A 16,220-nucleotide genomic window follows, 5' to 3' on the forward strand; every position below is an offset into this window, starting at 1 on the left:
ATATAAATTATTAATTGGGCAATTTTGTTGGGGTGTTTGTTTTGGAACAAAACTGTAGGAAACTTCGTTGCTTTTGGGACTGCTGTCTTTTTTTTGGGTTTGAAAGAGTTACTTTATTAAAACTTAAACATCAAAAACTTTCAAGTTTTGTTCACATGGCCCCACTTTTTACGGAGGTAAAAATACAATCATCAATGGCATAATTACGAAGCAAGCATGCTTCTAAAAATTAAGTTTCATTGTCACTGGAAATATCACTAGCTAAATTAGGGGGGTTAAATCAACGCCATGATCCAACAGACTCAGCCGGGCCTTGGCTTTCTTTGCCACGCAGTCCACCTCCAAGAGTTGATTTCTTCTTCTGAACTTCACACAAAGGCTTCCGTGGGTTCTTAGCAATGCCCTGCATTTTCCATATAGATTAGTGAGATTCGAAGATGGAGCTTGAGCATCATTGATTCCTTCTACTGTTGCCTTACAATCTGAATAGATTGTTGTGTTTTGCCAAGAATTGTTAGTGATCCAAGAGGCTGCCAAGAGAATGGCTTGTGTTTCTGCACTTTTTGTGGAATTTGTGGAAAAGGTGCCAGCAACACCAGCTATAAACATGTGATTTGGATCCCTGCATACAATAGCATAGGAGGCAAAGAGTGCAAAAAGTAGCATCACATTTCACAAAAAATTCAGAGTGGGGGTTGGGTTCTATATGCATTGATTTGGTTTGTTGGGTATCTTGGCTATGTGAGAATTTCAGCCAAGTTTAGCTACTGTGACGGGCTAAAATCGGCTCGTATTCTGCAGAACTCGATAGGTTTGTGATAGACCCATGTGAAATTACCGATCAACTAACGTTGTTAGTTAGAAGATGGTCCTAGTGAGAGAAATTGGTGATTAGCAATTGGTTGCATGGTTGATAGGAGGAGTAGAGCTGTCAAAATAGGTCATTGGGTCGGGTCATCTCGGGTTATGGTCAAGTCTGGTCGGGTTGGGTCATTTTATCACTCGGGTGCAGGTCGGGTTCGGTCGGGTCATGTCGGGGATTTTTTCCACTTCGGTTACAAGTCGGGTTTGGGTCGAGTCATGTTCAATTTCGGGTTTGGGTCTTGTATAATCGGGTTTGTAACAGTTAATCTCGGATTTGGGGTCAAGTTCAGATTGGGTAATTTCCGGGTCGGTTAAAATTTAGGTCGGGTTCACTCTCCACGGGTTAAGATCGAGTCAATAACGGATTTGGTCATCTCAAAATATTCAAGCGCAAAATATTTACTCCACAGGTCGAGTCACTAACAAGTTATATGGTAAAAATCGGGTTAAGAACATTGTCGAGTCAGGAATCAATCGGGTTCGGATCATTGTTCGGGTGGGTCTGTTCGGTTATCGGTCATCTTTCGGTCGGGTGTCGGGTTCGGGTTCGGGTCATACAACATTGGGTTAAAATCGGTTATCGGTTATTCGGGTCGGGTACAGGTCGGGTTTCGGGTTACCTATTTTACCAATATTTCGGGTCATGGTCAGTTACGGGTTCGACCGGTTCAGTTCGAATTTTCGGATCGGGTCAGTTTTTGACAGCTAAGGGGTCACAATTTAACGCAAAAGACCATCATTGTTTGTAACATTTAGTTTCATGATTGTCAATTGCTCAATTTAAGTACCCTTTACTCCTAATAACCACATTCTAAGAAACAATGAAGTACATATTTATATAACATACTCCGTACTACATATATCGTACAATTATAGCACAGTGTAGCATCTATAATATTATTAAATTTCCAGGACAAGGACTGTAACGTCTTAGTGTGTCACTGTGATTTGGCAAGTGAAATGACGATGTGTCATGTCATGTGCACACATGCAACACACAATTTTATTATCACAAAAAATTTAGTATCAATGTTCGAACCCATGACTTTTCATTCATAATGTAAAATTTTAACTATCTCTACAATGATATACTTCATCTGTTCTTTTTTAAATGACATAATTATTTAGGCACGTTTGCCAATGCACGATTTCAAACATTAATATCTTCAATTATAGATAAGAACAAGGATTTTTAGTCATTTAACACCTTAAAAAAACTAGTTTTTGTAATTTAACACCTTACTTATTTTTTATTGTTTTTAAACACCTTAAGAAACAAAAAAATTTAGATATCAACACCACTTGACAATTTTTGTTAGAAAAAACATTAGTTTTTAACTATGTTAAAGTTCCCAAGGCATGATATGGTGGTAAACAACTCCTTCTACCATCAAATTATGCTCTGGAAGTTATAGCATGATTAAAAATCAACGTTTTTTTCTTATGAAAATCGTTAAGCGGTGTTGATTTATAAGTTTTTAGATTTTTAAGGTGTTTAAATATAATAAAAAATAAGTAAGGTGTTTAATTACAAAAACTAATTTTTTTAAGGTGTTAAATGACAAAATATCCTAAGAACAAATTATAAAAAAAAATTATTTAAAAAATATTTATTGAGACGAATCTAATAAGACACCGCATGACTATATTTTTTTCCTAAGTATAAATCACGGAAGGAAGTCAAATGAGTTTGTGTGAATAGTGTACAAAACTCAATTGTATCATGTAGATAAGAATGAAGGAAGTATGCCTCTAAAGTAATGAAGAAAGACAAAATTCATTCATATAATATTAAAACCTTAATGCCCAACATATATTTGAATAATAACTATTATAACTTTTTTTTTTACTTAATCTTACTTAATTACTCAGATCATACGTAAATAAGTTAATTATTGCACTACTTCTTTAGCTAACTAATTGTGTGTTTTTCCAAAAATATGTTTTCTTTTTATAATAATTGATATTTTAGTAATTTCTTATATTTATAAGTGAATTAGAAAAAAACAAATCTTTATACAGAGTACCAATCAAGTAAACTACTTGAAAAAAAATAAAGTATTTGAGCTTACGAATTATTCTAGAAACCCTCATATATTTAGATGACATTATGTAATATGGCAACCAATTACAAAACAAAAAAAAAAACAAAAAAAAAATAAAAAAATCTGGGGCATCGTCCGGGTCACTAACTAGTTAGTAGTTAAAAACTAACGTCGATATAATCATGCCAATATAAGTTTAGTCATATCTATAATAGTCATGTTCATTTTGAAAAGTGACAACAATAAAGTGTAAACTGTTTAGTTGGAAACATACAACTTATGCCAACCGACGAGAACACTACTTAAAAGATATTAGTGTGGTACTTAGATTCACTCCCTTCGTATTTTATTAAGTGGTGCATTTTGACCGATACGGAGTTTAATGAATGTAAGTTGATTTTATTAACCAAATAAACAACTGGGATAATTGTAGATTGTAAACAATTAAAGTAAAAGATAGAAGAAGTATTAACTATGACTAGTGGGAGTACAAAATATGACTAGTGAGATCCATGTTTTTTTAATAAAGGCCGGTAAGAAAAAAGGGGGATTAGAGAAATTAGGAGCCTCTCCGCTCGAGGCAAACTCCGGAAAAATCATCCTGTAAAATCTTGCCAAGAACCTGACTACTATTGTTCAGGATATCACTAGTAGAAAAATATTGATTTGCTGCTACGCACTAGCGTCGTTTATTTGAGAACGCCTCCAATTAAACAATACATTATTAATTGGCGGCGTTATAACACCTCTAATCCATTGTAATTATTAATGAGCGGCGTTTAATGATATTACGCCGCCAAACTAATAAGGTAAAACCCTTGCCTTTCCTTTCCTATCCTTCAGTTGTCTTCTTCGATCTTGCCTTTCTTTTGAGTGTCTGTATCCTTCTCCCTTCTCCATTCTCCCTTCTACCTTCTTCTTTCATTCTTATTTCACCACCGAGTATCTCCTCTTTAATAGATTTTGGGACTAATCTCCACCGTCGTCGTCTCACTAAAGGCTACAGACTCATCTCGACCGCGAATCACAAAACTCTTCAGACTCGTCTCCGCCGTCGTCGTCTCACTAAGGCTCCGTTTGGTAAGGCGTAAAACGTTTTTATTGTAAAACGATTTTCCATGGAAAACATTTTTCAAGGGAAAACACAATTCCAAACTAGTTTTCCTTTGTTTGGTAGCTTAAAGGAAAATGGGAGAAGATGGTGAAGATTGAGGGGAAGAAAGGAGAGGGAGGTAAGGAGGGAAGAAGGAAAAGTGGTTTCCCTCCCTTCCAAATGGAAAAGGGTTTTCCACCTTTGAGAGAGTCATGGAAAATTGTTTTCCACCTCTTACCCAACCAAACAACGTAAAATGATTGAAAAAGGGAAAAACGTTTTCCATGAAAACGTTTTACGCCCTACCAAACGGAGCCTAAAGGCTACGTGTACTTGACAAATTAGTATGTGTCACTCCTCCTTCGTCCTCCTTGTCGTTTTGTTTATTTGAATTACGGTATTCTCTGTTTAATCTCTCAATTTACATGAATTAATTATGAATTATTGAATTATTTTCTAATTCTATTTTTTAATTTCTAGGGTTTGTGTAATTGTGGTAATTATAGAAGTAATTGTCTTTAAAATTCATCTAATTTTGTAATTTCTTTTGTGAATTTCATTTTTTTCCGCTGTGAATTTCGCGGCTAGTTTGTAGCCTGCCTCATATGCAAGGTTAGAGTTGTACAATTGTGCCCTTAACCAACTAATTGTGCAGTCTAAATTACGTTTATCAAAAGTTTATATTACCCGTGTCGAGTGGATTCAAATCTAGTTTAAGATTTATAATGATTTGCGGACTTTGTGGTTTAAAAATTTGTGTGCTTGCTATTTGCTAGTATCATAGTTGAGTAATTCTGTAGTAAATATAGTTGTCGTTTGATCGAATAGAACCTATATTGTTATAAGTGAAATAAACCCTTATCAATTGTCAAATCTGTGGCACATATCCATTTGTTGCTATGACTAGTGCAGAATTATGCATCATTCTTGGATGAGTTACTGGTCACATAATATCGAGGGTGTCAGCTTTTTGAGATGATCCTAATTATCCTATAGAGTACATACTAAAGCTAGTATATCAATGGGTATGGTGATCTGATTCCTTTTAGTATACACTGCTATAATTTTAAGTGTTTGACCTTGATGCAATCAGATTGGTTGCTTTGTTCTTTGGTAACTTCTATTTTGGACTTTGATAGACAAGCTCCCTTTGCCTTTTGACTTAGCGGAATGGTTCTGATTGAAGTTGTTGCATAATTGTTGTGCATGCTCTACCTTGATTGCTTAGCTTGATTAGGAATTGCAGGCTTGTGGGCTGATGTGGCATGCTGAACTGTTGCATATACTCCAACATTAATGCTGCATCACTCAGTGTGTGTTCTACCCTTGTTTTACTTTTTTGTAAAATTGGTTCCAACCTTTTTCATGTATGTTTTCTAGTTTACTCGACAAAAGAAAAACTACCATTTTCTTTATTTCCCGTTGTTCGTATTTGCAAACATTTTAAACCAGAATTTGTCATTCTGCACAAGTTATGGAGTTTGTAGGAGTCTATTATATATGCCTAGTAAGAGTTGTAGTAGGATGATATTACGTAGTACTGATACTAATATGGCGCAGCAGGGACTTGTGAATCAGGAAATATTCTCTCCATGGATTAATAAGGATCCACATAATACATAAGTTGGAGGTGAAATTATTTTCGACGCTATTGACCGAAAACACCATCTAGGGGATCATACTTATGTCTCAATAACTGGTAGTGGTTACTGGCAGGTCAGTAAAGCTTTTAGTTTACGAACTTGATAGCTACAAAAACGAACTTGATATCTCCTTTTTGTAGCTTCCTATACATGAAACTTGAATCATGCACGATCTTGCTGTTGTGTTAACAGATAGAGCTAGAAGGTCTTGACATTGCAAACAGTTCAACAGGTAAAATCCCTGGCTGCCCATTCATCTATATATGTTAAAGTATTTTTCATACAATTACAATGATAAGTGGAAAGCAGGAATCAAATTTCCTTACAATTTACAGGTCACTGTTCGGCAGAATACTGCATCATGTGAAGAGATGGCTACAAGTCTACAACAATGTCTACGGCAGAATCTGTAGCTCATAAATGCATTGTTACTGTGATGGCTGAGGTCTGATACCTGATCCATGATTAAAATTCTACTTTCAAACTTTAAGGGGGCCTTTACTTCATGAACTTGATAGATTTAGATACATACTTATTTCGTAGTTCAATGTGGCTTTATTTTCTAGTTTGCCAGATTCAGCAAGACTTTGATGTTATACTGGAGCCATGTCCCATGTTTGCCGAAGCCATCCTTCAAGTCAGAATCAGTACCCTTGTCTGGGGTGCTCCTAATAAGCTTCTTGGAGCTGATGGCAGTTGGATAAGGTATGGATGACTTCATGCTATAATTTAGAGCATTTTTTCTCTCTAAACAAGGTATGGATGACTTCATGCTAAAATTTCGATGTCAAATTTTGGCTTAAAAGAACCTTAAAAATCCTTTAACTTTATATCTGATTGTATCCTACGAATTTGGTGTTGGTTCAGGCTCGAGACTAAGAAACCTGAATTTTTTGTTCATGGGTTTTGCTTAGGTTTTAAACTAAATTTAAGATTTCACTGTAATTCGTTCTTGGGTGTAACACGTTGTATTTGGGTTTGTAGATTCAAGATTTTCTTGTCAACTTTGTGAACAATGCGGTGAGTTTTGACACTGATTTTGGTGGAATTCGGGTTGTTTATCGCTCTGGCGTTGGTGAGGCTCATGGTGTCGAGCTTCGTACTATTATGGAAGCCATGTATGTAAGTTTATGTTTGTTCAATGCAGTGAGATGTTGTTATGTGCTATTTAATTCTTTATTCTTAACTAACTGACACTACTACAAAAAAGGGCATAGAGTACTGTTGAAATACACTTTATAGGACGCCTTAGAGGCGTTCTCCAACTCAGCGCGCTATAAAGTTTATAAAACGGGTAAAAGAAGCGTTTTATATACCTATTTATAAAGTACGGTGATAAGAGATAAGCGTCCTCTATTCCCTTCCTAAAATCAGAAAATAAGGAAAGAATATAGAACGGTTAGCGTACATAACCGTCTCCTATACTCTATAATAAAGTGCACCTTCCATACATAACCGTCCTCTATTCTTCTTGTTAAATATTGAGATACAGAACATCTTCCGTACATAGGCGTACTATATACTTCATGTTTAATATTAAGATAGAAAGTTGTTTCCTTACACAACCGTTCTATATTCTACCCCTTTTTTTTAATATTATTTCAAAATAGCACGCATCCCTGAAATAGGATATTACGATTCTAGTATGTAAACCAAATCTAAAAAGATAAAATAAAAATGATATCCACACGATCTTTCCAAAAATCCCTTCATTTAATAACAAAATAATATTGTTCATTCAATAAAAAAATTCCTATTATTCATTGACAAAATATAGATGATTTACACAAGGTACGGGAAAAAAAAACAAAATCCAATATCACTATTAAAAAAAAATTAAAAAATCAAAGAGCTAGCCTCTGCAGACAGCTTCTGCAGCAACTGGGGATGGTGTAGCAGCAAGAGCAGATTCTGCTGCAATAACAAATTCTACATCAAGAACAGATTCTGCAGCAACAGCAACTTCTGCAGCAACAACAGAAACCAGATTTGGCAGTTCGTCTGCAGGACTGGACTGAGGTAACCATCTCCTTGAGCTAGCTTAAGTCAGACTAGATCATCGTTATCATCATCTTCATCGTTATTTGGTTGGTGATATTCACAAAATAACAAGCATGTCTTCCATCTAGGCTATCACTTTTTTAGTGGTGAGTGAGACGGACAGTAAAGATTTACCTTGGCAACAAAAAACCGTCCAAATTGTGCTCATGGGGATAGAATCGCCGCGTCATTTTTAATGATGGATGAAATCGATATTTCCTAAAGTTGACAAATCTGAGAAAAAAGGAATTCTCATCAGACATCTTAAATCCTCTGATTAAACCAATATGAACCCAAAGAACTCAGAAATTAGGATTACCCTGCCCTTCCAAACTCTAGTCTACATGGGACTAGTTTCACATTCCGTTTCTTCAAGGCATAGTCAACAACTGCTTCATTCTGCGGGATATTAAATTTGAAAGGAACATGTGATAGTAGATGACAGAAAAAATAAGTTATCTATGTTAGACAAACCTCTATAACCATGATGGAACATGTCGAATACACATCATATCCTCCAGTTTTTGAATTTGCATCCACCAAATCAATAGCAGCTAGGAGAAGTTGCTGCAAGCATGGAAATAAAGAATAATCTTAGAATGGAAATGAAGTTTACATATCTACAATGCCGACCATCCCCAATCACCAATGGAAGTACACAATAATAGCTTCAGAAATGTAGCATGACAGTAGGACCAAACTATTGTATTTTGTGTACTAGTGAAATTCAAACAAGATTCAGAAGGTTAGAACCTGTTGCAAGTTGCGCACACTTCTGTATCTCTTCAAAGATTTTAGAGGATTTTATAGATTTGTCCATAGATATCACCTGCAAAATCATGATTGCATATCATTCAGTGTTCTTTTTTTTTTAAATGTTGACAAACCAACTAAACTACTCTAAATTTGTTTCACCAAATGGTTGTATTCAACTATGCTTGCAACTTGCAAGAAAAATACCTGAGTGAAATATTAATATCAAGCTACGTAGTGTTTGTTATTAATTAAAGCTTAAACCATTTTAAAATATTTTAAAACTTCCTCCGTTTCTTTTTTACTTGCAACACTTCCCTAAACCGGAAACATCACAATACTTGCAACACGCTATAAATGGTAAATTATTTTGTATGCAATGACATCTATAAGTGTATGTTGCAACTATATAGAAACGGAGGAAGTACTAATTACTTTTTATTAAGATTAATTCTCAAATGACTTGACAGATTTGCATGGGCTAATAACTAGTTTCTAATAAAAGCAGCCAAGGCACTGAACCTAGCTAGAGAAGCACACGACCTAGCAGTTGCAATAGGCCAGGCTGTTGGTTATATGTCAGGTGCTCATTAAAATAAGGTTAAGGCAAATATTTTAACCCTTTTTGAGTCAACATGTTCTCAAATCGACCTCGGTCTACTAGTAATTTAGCACCCATATTCTCAATTTGTAGGGAACATGTTAGGGGGTTCATACTTGTGCTGGAAGAACAATCACTAAATGAATATCAAAATTTTAAACCCCGACACCAACAATATATATACAAGTAATTAGACTTATTACCCCTGTTCCACTGCAAGGTGCATCCAGTATTACTCTATCGCGTGAATTGGCTCCCAATACCTTCGGAAGCTACATGTAAAAGTTAAATGAAACAGACGTGTGAAACTCCTAAATATCCATTACCTAAAGAGATTTCAATTTTACCATATTAATAGGTGAGAAGAGTATTTAACAAAGAAGATGCAGCAAGCAAATAACAACAACAACAACAGAATTGCAGGGAGGTGGCTGATTCTGCCTATAATTTTTCTCGGTTTTTTTTCATTGAACTTGTCATTAAACCTTCCTCTATCTGCTACAAAGGCCATAGGATCAGTATGGGATGCATTCAAATTAAATTCAAGGCGTCTAACTTTCCTACGACACTTATGACTCCATGAGAAACACATTTCCCTAATATGTCAGTTACTGTCAAATTGACCCCAAGTTAGATAAATTGAGCATCTGTAACTTTTACCAGGTCCAAAAGCTTTAGCACAAACAGTATGCATGATTCTAAATGAACTTATAAACATATTTTGAGGAAATAAACAGTACCCGAATCACACTGTTCTTTTTCCTCTCAACTCAATTTTTAGAGGTCTAGAGTCCTCACACCTTTGTACCTGAGCACTTGAGCAGAGAGTCACGCTGTGTACATATCAAGAAAGAGTAACTGGAATAGAAGCAGATCTTTGCTATTACTCGACAATATAAGCAAATAATTGTAGCACGGTACAAGGATAAAATTTCAGTACCATCAAATCTCACATTCTCACTATAGTTCGACTTAAATCATATAAACTTAAGAAAAATCAGTTAAATGAGACTTGGTTCATCGGATTTATTCCGCAAAAATTCATGAATTGTTCGGTTTAATTATTAATCAAGATAAATTATTCGATCTAAAACTTGAATGAAAGTCTCCTCCATACATGTATAGAGAGTTTACACCAGAATTCCATACTTAGACATTGCAATTTGATTATTAACAATATTCACAATCCCTAGGGTTATTAGTTGAAGGATAAATATGCAGAACAAAATTAAGGATACCAACCTTGAAATTCGGAGTGATAGAGAGTCGATCGGCGTACACCATAGGTTGAAAAGGAGCGGCAGTAGTATTACAGTACGGCGGAGGAGACCGGGTGGTGGTGCGCGGTTTTGGTTTTGCGGGAGATGGATTTTGGGGTTTGTTTTGTGTGAAACCCCAAATCCCCAATATTACGAATAGTTGAGTTTTACGTCTCTCCCAAATTATATTAGAGTTCATTTGAATTTGCTTTTGGGTTTTGGGTTTTGGGTTTTGGCTTTGTGGGGGAATTCAATTTTTGTAGAGTTAATTAGTTTTGTTTTTTATTTAAGGTTAGATAGTACGTATATGTTATGAATCGTATATATGTATTTATTTATTTATTTTTAATTTTTTTTATTATGGTAAAAAATATGAAACTGTTAAGTAAGGCAAGCGCTCTATATTCTTTTCCCTGCATAACAGTTATCAAAGATAGGCGTTCTATATTATCCCGAGAAACGTCTAACACACTTAAGCGTTCTCTATTCAGTGTCACTTATTCCGACTTTTGTAGTAGTGTGAGTGTATGAATGTATGATGATATTCATTAGCAAACTCGCTAAATTTAGTGTATGATTTGAGTATTCCATGGCTGACTTGAGGATTCATTTAGCTGCCATTTCCTAGAGTTTATAGTTTTCAATTGTCATTTTCCCAGGTGCTAGGAATACTTGATTATGGGCTTGCAAGGACCGCTGACTTATTCATCAAGCATGTCACTGCTCCTACAGTGAATTTTAACTCCCTCGTTTCGTTTCTGGAAGAATCTAGTGGTAGCTTGGTCGAGAGCAGTGACAAAATCTTGAAGATAGTCTCAAGTCCAGAGTCGAAGGTAACATCAATGATATAACTACTAGTATAATAAATTTGGTCCCTTTCACTCCAGAAATTGTATGTATATTGAGTGCCAAAGCGGACAAGCAAGATATAAGAAATCAGGAAGAGCATTAAAGAATTTGGTGATTGGTAAATTTTAATTAGTCAGTAATACACTAAAACATTAGACTACGTTATTCAAGGGAAAGAATGCAGCATGCTATAGCCTATTAGATTAAAGAATGCAGCATGCTATAATCTGTACTGTTTTGTACTGTTCTAAATTTATCACAGTATTTGCGTCGTCTTTGTGTGTATGAGTAGATGGTTGATGCTGCTGCCCTTCTCAGAGTTATCTGTTGAGCTGGTTTTTCTGGTTTGGGGTTAGATGTCGTTGTTTGAGGCTACTTAATGTACTCAAATGAGAGAGTTTCAGGTTGGTGGTTTTTATTTAATTCCAGAAAACTATGTCATTTAATAGTGGGATAACCGTTTATCCATGACTTGAGTATCAGTAGATGTAAACATGTCATATCTGATACCACCTTCATTCTTAAGTCTGAATCTGATAACAGTTTATCCATTGTACTCTAGATAACATAAATCTTTCTGTAGGTTTAGAACTAAGAAATGAAACTTAATCTGATTAGTTAAAGTATTATAGCTTTACTGAAATCTTACACTATTTAAAACTGAAAAATTTAGGGAAACACACAAGGTCAGCCTCGAACCATTTAGGGTAACTGTGAGGGGGTCGAAAAAGCACGAGGCTAATGCGTGACCTCGTCCCTCGTGGGCGTGACGTTTCTTTTTGTCAAATCAAGTGTAATTGGATTTCCTGTGAGTTTATACCCAATTGACTAGTAATATAGGAGTCGTCATTCAGTTTTTAACGACAATGATAAAAACTGACAAAACCCGGTTATCGTGACATAAAGGGAGTGCAATTATGTTTGACCACGACGGCTGTAGGTTCCCTTGTGATCCCTGGTGTGGGGATCTCTCAACGTACACCCGCAAGGTAGAGATTGAGGGTTCGGGGGACTGTAACTACCGAGAGGAGTACTCGCTCTTCGATAACTCAAGAGGCAGGATATCCTTACTAGCTCAGCATAAATAATTGAAGGGACATGCATTAACTATTAAACTAATATGAATTGATTTTAACAATATGCAACACATAATACTAGATCGATCGTGATTATCTTGTTTAGATTGATTTAAGGGACCTAGCATGATAGTTCAATTTCCCAAGATATTATCTTTATTAGGCGTGATAGAACAATCATATTTAATAGTTTAACAGTTTTATAAAAGGGCGAGGAAAGCGATTAAATCATACGAAGGGACACATTACGACGCACCCTTGAGAGGTGCGTCACGGTTCTCAGAAAACTAACCACTTTGGCTTTGCTATTTCTCCTTTTATTTAACGAATCTCAAGTTTTCGGGCTTAGTTCTTTAGCCACAAGGGACAGGATACGTTCTGTTCGATTTTTGGATCGATTGCGACAGAACGCGGGATCAATTTCGCAGCGTGAGGCTTAGGCTTAGGGGTTGGAGTCAATACTCAGAATATGAATTGTGTGTTGTGTTCACGTCGAATTTGGGGCTGTATTTATAGGGAAGAGTTCGTGGAAAGATAGAATTGTAGAGCTCTAATCCAAGAAGAATTAGGAGAGAACACGTACCCAAGTATTTTCAGCGCCCAGGGCTGGGCGTTAAAGATTTCGGCGCCCAGCTCTGGGCGTTGAGAATGGGATCCAGGCAATTTCAGCGCCCAGGGCTGGGCGTTGAAAATGATGTTTGGGCCGAGTTCTTTGTCAGATTTGGACTCTTAGAATCCGGAGTGTTTGAGACTTATCCGAGTCTTTTAGTGCGCATTAACTTTATGACGGAATGTGTCTGGGCCCGTTACGAACTCTATGTTCGTTAGGATTTTAATTAATACGTAACTCTTATTTTCGAATTATATTAGGAACATGATTCCTCATGCAAATTCTATCTCTTTTAGGATTTATGTTGGAGTGCAACACCTAATTCTGACAGGTTTCTATCTTTTATGACTTGCCACTTTTAACAACTACCTATTACGGCAGTTACTATTTTTAGCAGGTTTCTATAAATAGCAGGTTCGGGTGAAATGAAAAGGGTGATCGAGATTCGTTATTTTATAGGAGATGCGTTTCCAAGTGGAGATTTTATGTTCTCATCATCGAACCTTCCATGTCAGGAATGGGGACAAAAGTAGGTGTTTACAGTTACCCCCACTTTGACTGAGTCTCGGGATCAGACGATGGTCAAAGTACTGGACGGAGTGCGTCACACAAGCCATAGTGTAGGTGACTTGTTTTGCGAGGGTCTCACGAGCCCCCGAGTGATAACATTTGACTTAAGGGTCAACACTTGAAGTGTCGACATATCCCTCACATGTCATTGGGATTGGTCAACGGATAGTATAGAAACTCCCTCACTTTATCATTGGAAGTATCTAAAGAGGCGTAGAAACTCCGTCACTTTGTCATTGGGAGTAGCTACAGATGTTTTCGAAATCAAAGCTATAAAGTGTAATTGGGCATGGCCAAGCCCAATCACGAGGTAAAAATGTTTTTAAAGATTCTCATTTTCAGGGTTAGCTAAACGAGAAAACCCCCTTGCTTTTATGGGACGTAAAATGAAGGAAAATCCAGCACATCGTTCTTTTTTGGAAAAAACGGAAAACCAATCCTTTAATTTTTGGAAAAAAGGAAAACTACTCACATCGCTCTTTTTTGGAAAAAACGGAAAACCAATCCTTTAATTTTTGGAAAAAAGGAAAACTACTCACATCGCTCTTTTTTGGAAAAAACGGAAAACCAATCCTTTAATTTTTGGAAAAAAGGAAAACTACTCACATCGCTCTTTTTTTGGAAAAACGGAAAACCAATCCTTTAATTTTTGGAAAAGGGAAAACCAGAAAAATTTATCGCTGCAGCGACTAAGGACCTGCGCGGTTAGTGGCGCAGACCCCGCCGGCTAAAGATGGCGAGCCTGTCCGCTAAGGGTGGACGCCCCGTCTGAAAGAAGTGGACGAATCTGTTTTGAAGTTTGTTTGCTTTTTTTGAAAACAAGGACCTACGCGGTTTGTGACGTAGACCCTGCCGGCTAAAGATGGCGAGCCTATTTTGAATTTGAAGATTTTATTTTTCGAAAACTGAGGACCTGCCCGGCTAGTGACGCAGACCCCGCCCGCTGAAGGTGGGCGAGCCCTGTCCGCTGAGGGTGGAAGTCCCTGGATTCGTTTTTTTTTTATTTGGAACTCGCGTGGTTCGTGGCGCGATCTTGCCCGATTGAGGTGGGCAAGTCCCTATCGTGATTTCTTTTGAGAATTTCTTTTATTCATTCTTGTAAGAGCGAATTCTTTCGAGGGATGCTCGGATTTAGTTGTAACCTTAATGTGGGTTGACAACATGCTTAGACGGACCATTCTTTTGTGGTCATCTTCCTTCATGGTTTTGAGTTAGTTTTTACGGCTCGATTTTGCCACTACTTGGTTTTTGATCAGAGGACCATGTACAAGTATCAACGGCGACCTTTACTCTGAGGTCGAAATCCGTTTTTTCTTTGAGATTATCCAAACATGGGACCGTGTATAGCGTAGTCCGGGAATATGATTTTAACTTCGCACACTCTTCGTTGGAGTATATATTTTCTTTCGAGCCCCCAAGCACTCGTGCTCGACGGTCATTTCTTGCCAAGAGAGGTACGTATTTTATAACGTCTTTTAATCATGTTTGGGATCGTGCTCGTATGTGCGAGCGACCTTTATAGTGGTATGCTATTTTGACGAAGTCGTGGAGTGCGACTTCGTTTTCCGGGCGACAAAGTTTATTTTTCAATAATATCAGATTTAGCTTGGCCCGGATTAATCTTTTGACAAACAAACACTTTTTATTTGAGAAACCAACGACTTAATAATATTTTTTTGGTGTTTCGAAGAATGACCTTGATATTTATTTTGCTTATATTTGTTTTGAAAAGATGTACACGTATATTCCTTGAGACGAGTCTAAGTTTCGACAAGTTTTAACATTTATTTTCACTATTTGGGTGCTAAAGGTGCTTTTGGGCTTGATCTTGATTTCAATAGGGCCTCGTGTCTACCAACACGGTTTTAAGTCCTTTCCCGTTCCGCGTTTTGCGAGATCCGGGCCTTGGGCTGCATTTTCGGCGCCAATCATTTAGGCGCCCAGCCGTGGGCGCTGAAAGTTTTATCCTGGCAATTTTTGGTTTTCGGATTTCTTAACGCGTTTCCGAATGGGATCAGGATGTCACTTGATGTCTTCAGGTATATATAGGGGTTAGATACGTCCTTCTTTTCCATCACTCTCAATCTTCCTTTCTCTCTTAATTACTTAGCTTTAATTCTTCCTTGCTTTTGTCATGTCGATTCCTCCCTTCTCCCTCCAACGACCTGTCAGGCGTTGGCTAAGAGCCCTTACTTCTACAGAAAAGGCTTTGTTGAAAGAATACCACTTAGAGGCACTTTTAGGCTTACAACAAATTAATATTGATTATAACTTCCTGTATGAAGCCCTGAGCTTTTGGGATTCCGATCACCATGTTTTTGTCTTTCGGGGCAATGAAATATGTCCTTTGCCAGATGAGTTTGCTGCGATCCTTGGTTATCCTACTAATGCTACTCCTGCCACCCCTGGCACCATTGAAGAGGGTAAAACAACCATAGGGGCTTTCCTAGGACTAGATGCTAACATGCTTGCTGAGATTGTTGTGGGTGATGAGGTTAATTTGGCAAAGCTTGTAAAACATCACTTTAGACCTAGTAAAAATATGACCGAACAGAAATTGAACATTCGAGCCCTTGTATTTTGCTTGTTGAATCACTATTTGCTGTCGAATAACAATGGCGAGTTCGGTGACATAAGGTTGATCCCCTTGATTAGCCAGATGGAAAGTTGCTATTCTATTATGCCGTTGGTTGTTGCCGAGACTTTGCTGAGTGCGGATGAGTTGAAGAAGGATGCCAAATCTGAATATTTTAAGGGGAGCCCCCTATTGCTGCAGGTAATCGATCTTTCTTTTGCGCACACATATTTTTTATATTT

General features: G+C 37.0%; 1 long non-coding RNA gene across 1 annotated transcript; it reads right to left on the minus strand.

The window, feature by feature from the left end:
* Positions 1–7,339: 7,339 nt before the first annotated feature.
* On the minus strand, positions 7,340–10,828 carry LOC110794683 (uncharacterized). The gene is made up of 5 exons (XR_008933170.1): positions 10,282–10,828; positions 8,439–9,311; positions 8,160–8,252; positions 8,005–8,084; positions 7,340–7,919 (listed from the first exon to the last, which is right to left on the minus strand). It is a non-coding gene; the product is annotated as an uncharacterized lncRNA (long non-coding RNA).
* Between the last annotated feature and the right edge of the window lie 5,392 nt (positions 10,829–16,220).

Source organism: Spinacia oleracea, chromosome 4 (genome assembly GCF_020520425.1).
Source record: "Spinacia oleracea cultivar Varoflay chromosome 4, BTI_SOV_V1, whole genome shotgun sequence".
In the NCBI taxonomy this organism is placed as follows: Eukaryota; Viridiplantae; Streptophyta; class Magnoliopsida; order Caryophyllales; family Amaranthaceae; genus Spinacia; species Spinacia oleracea.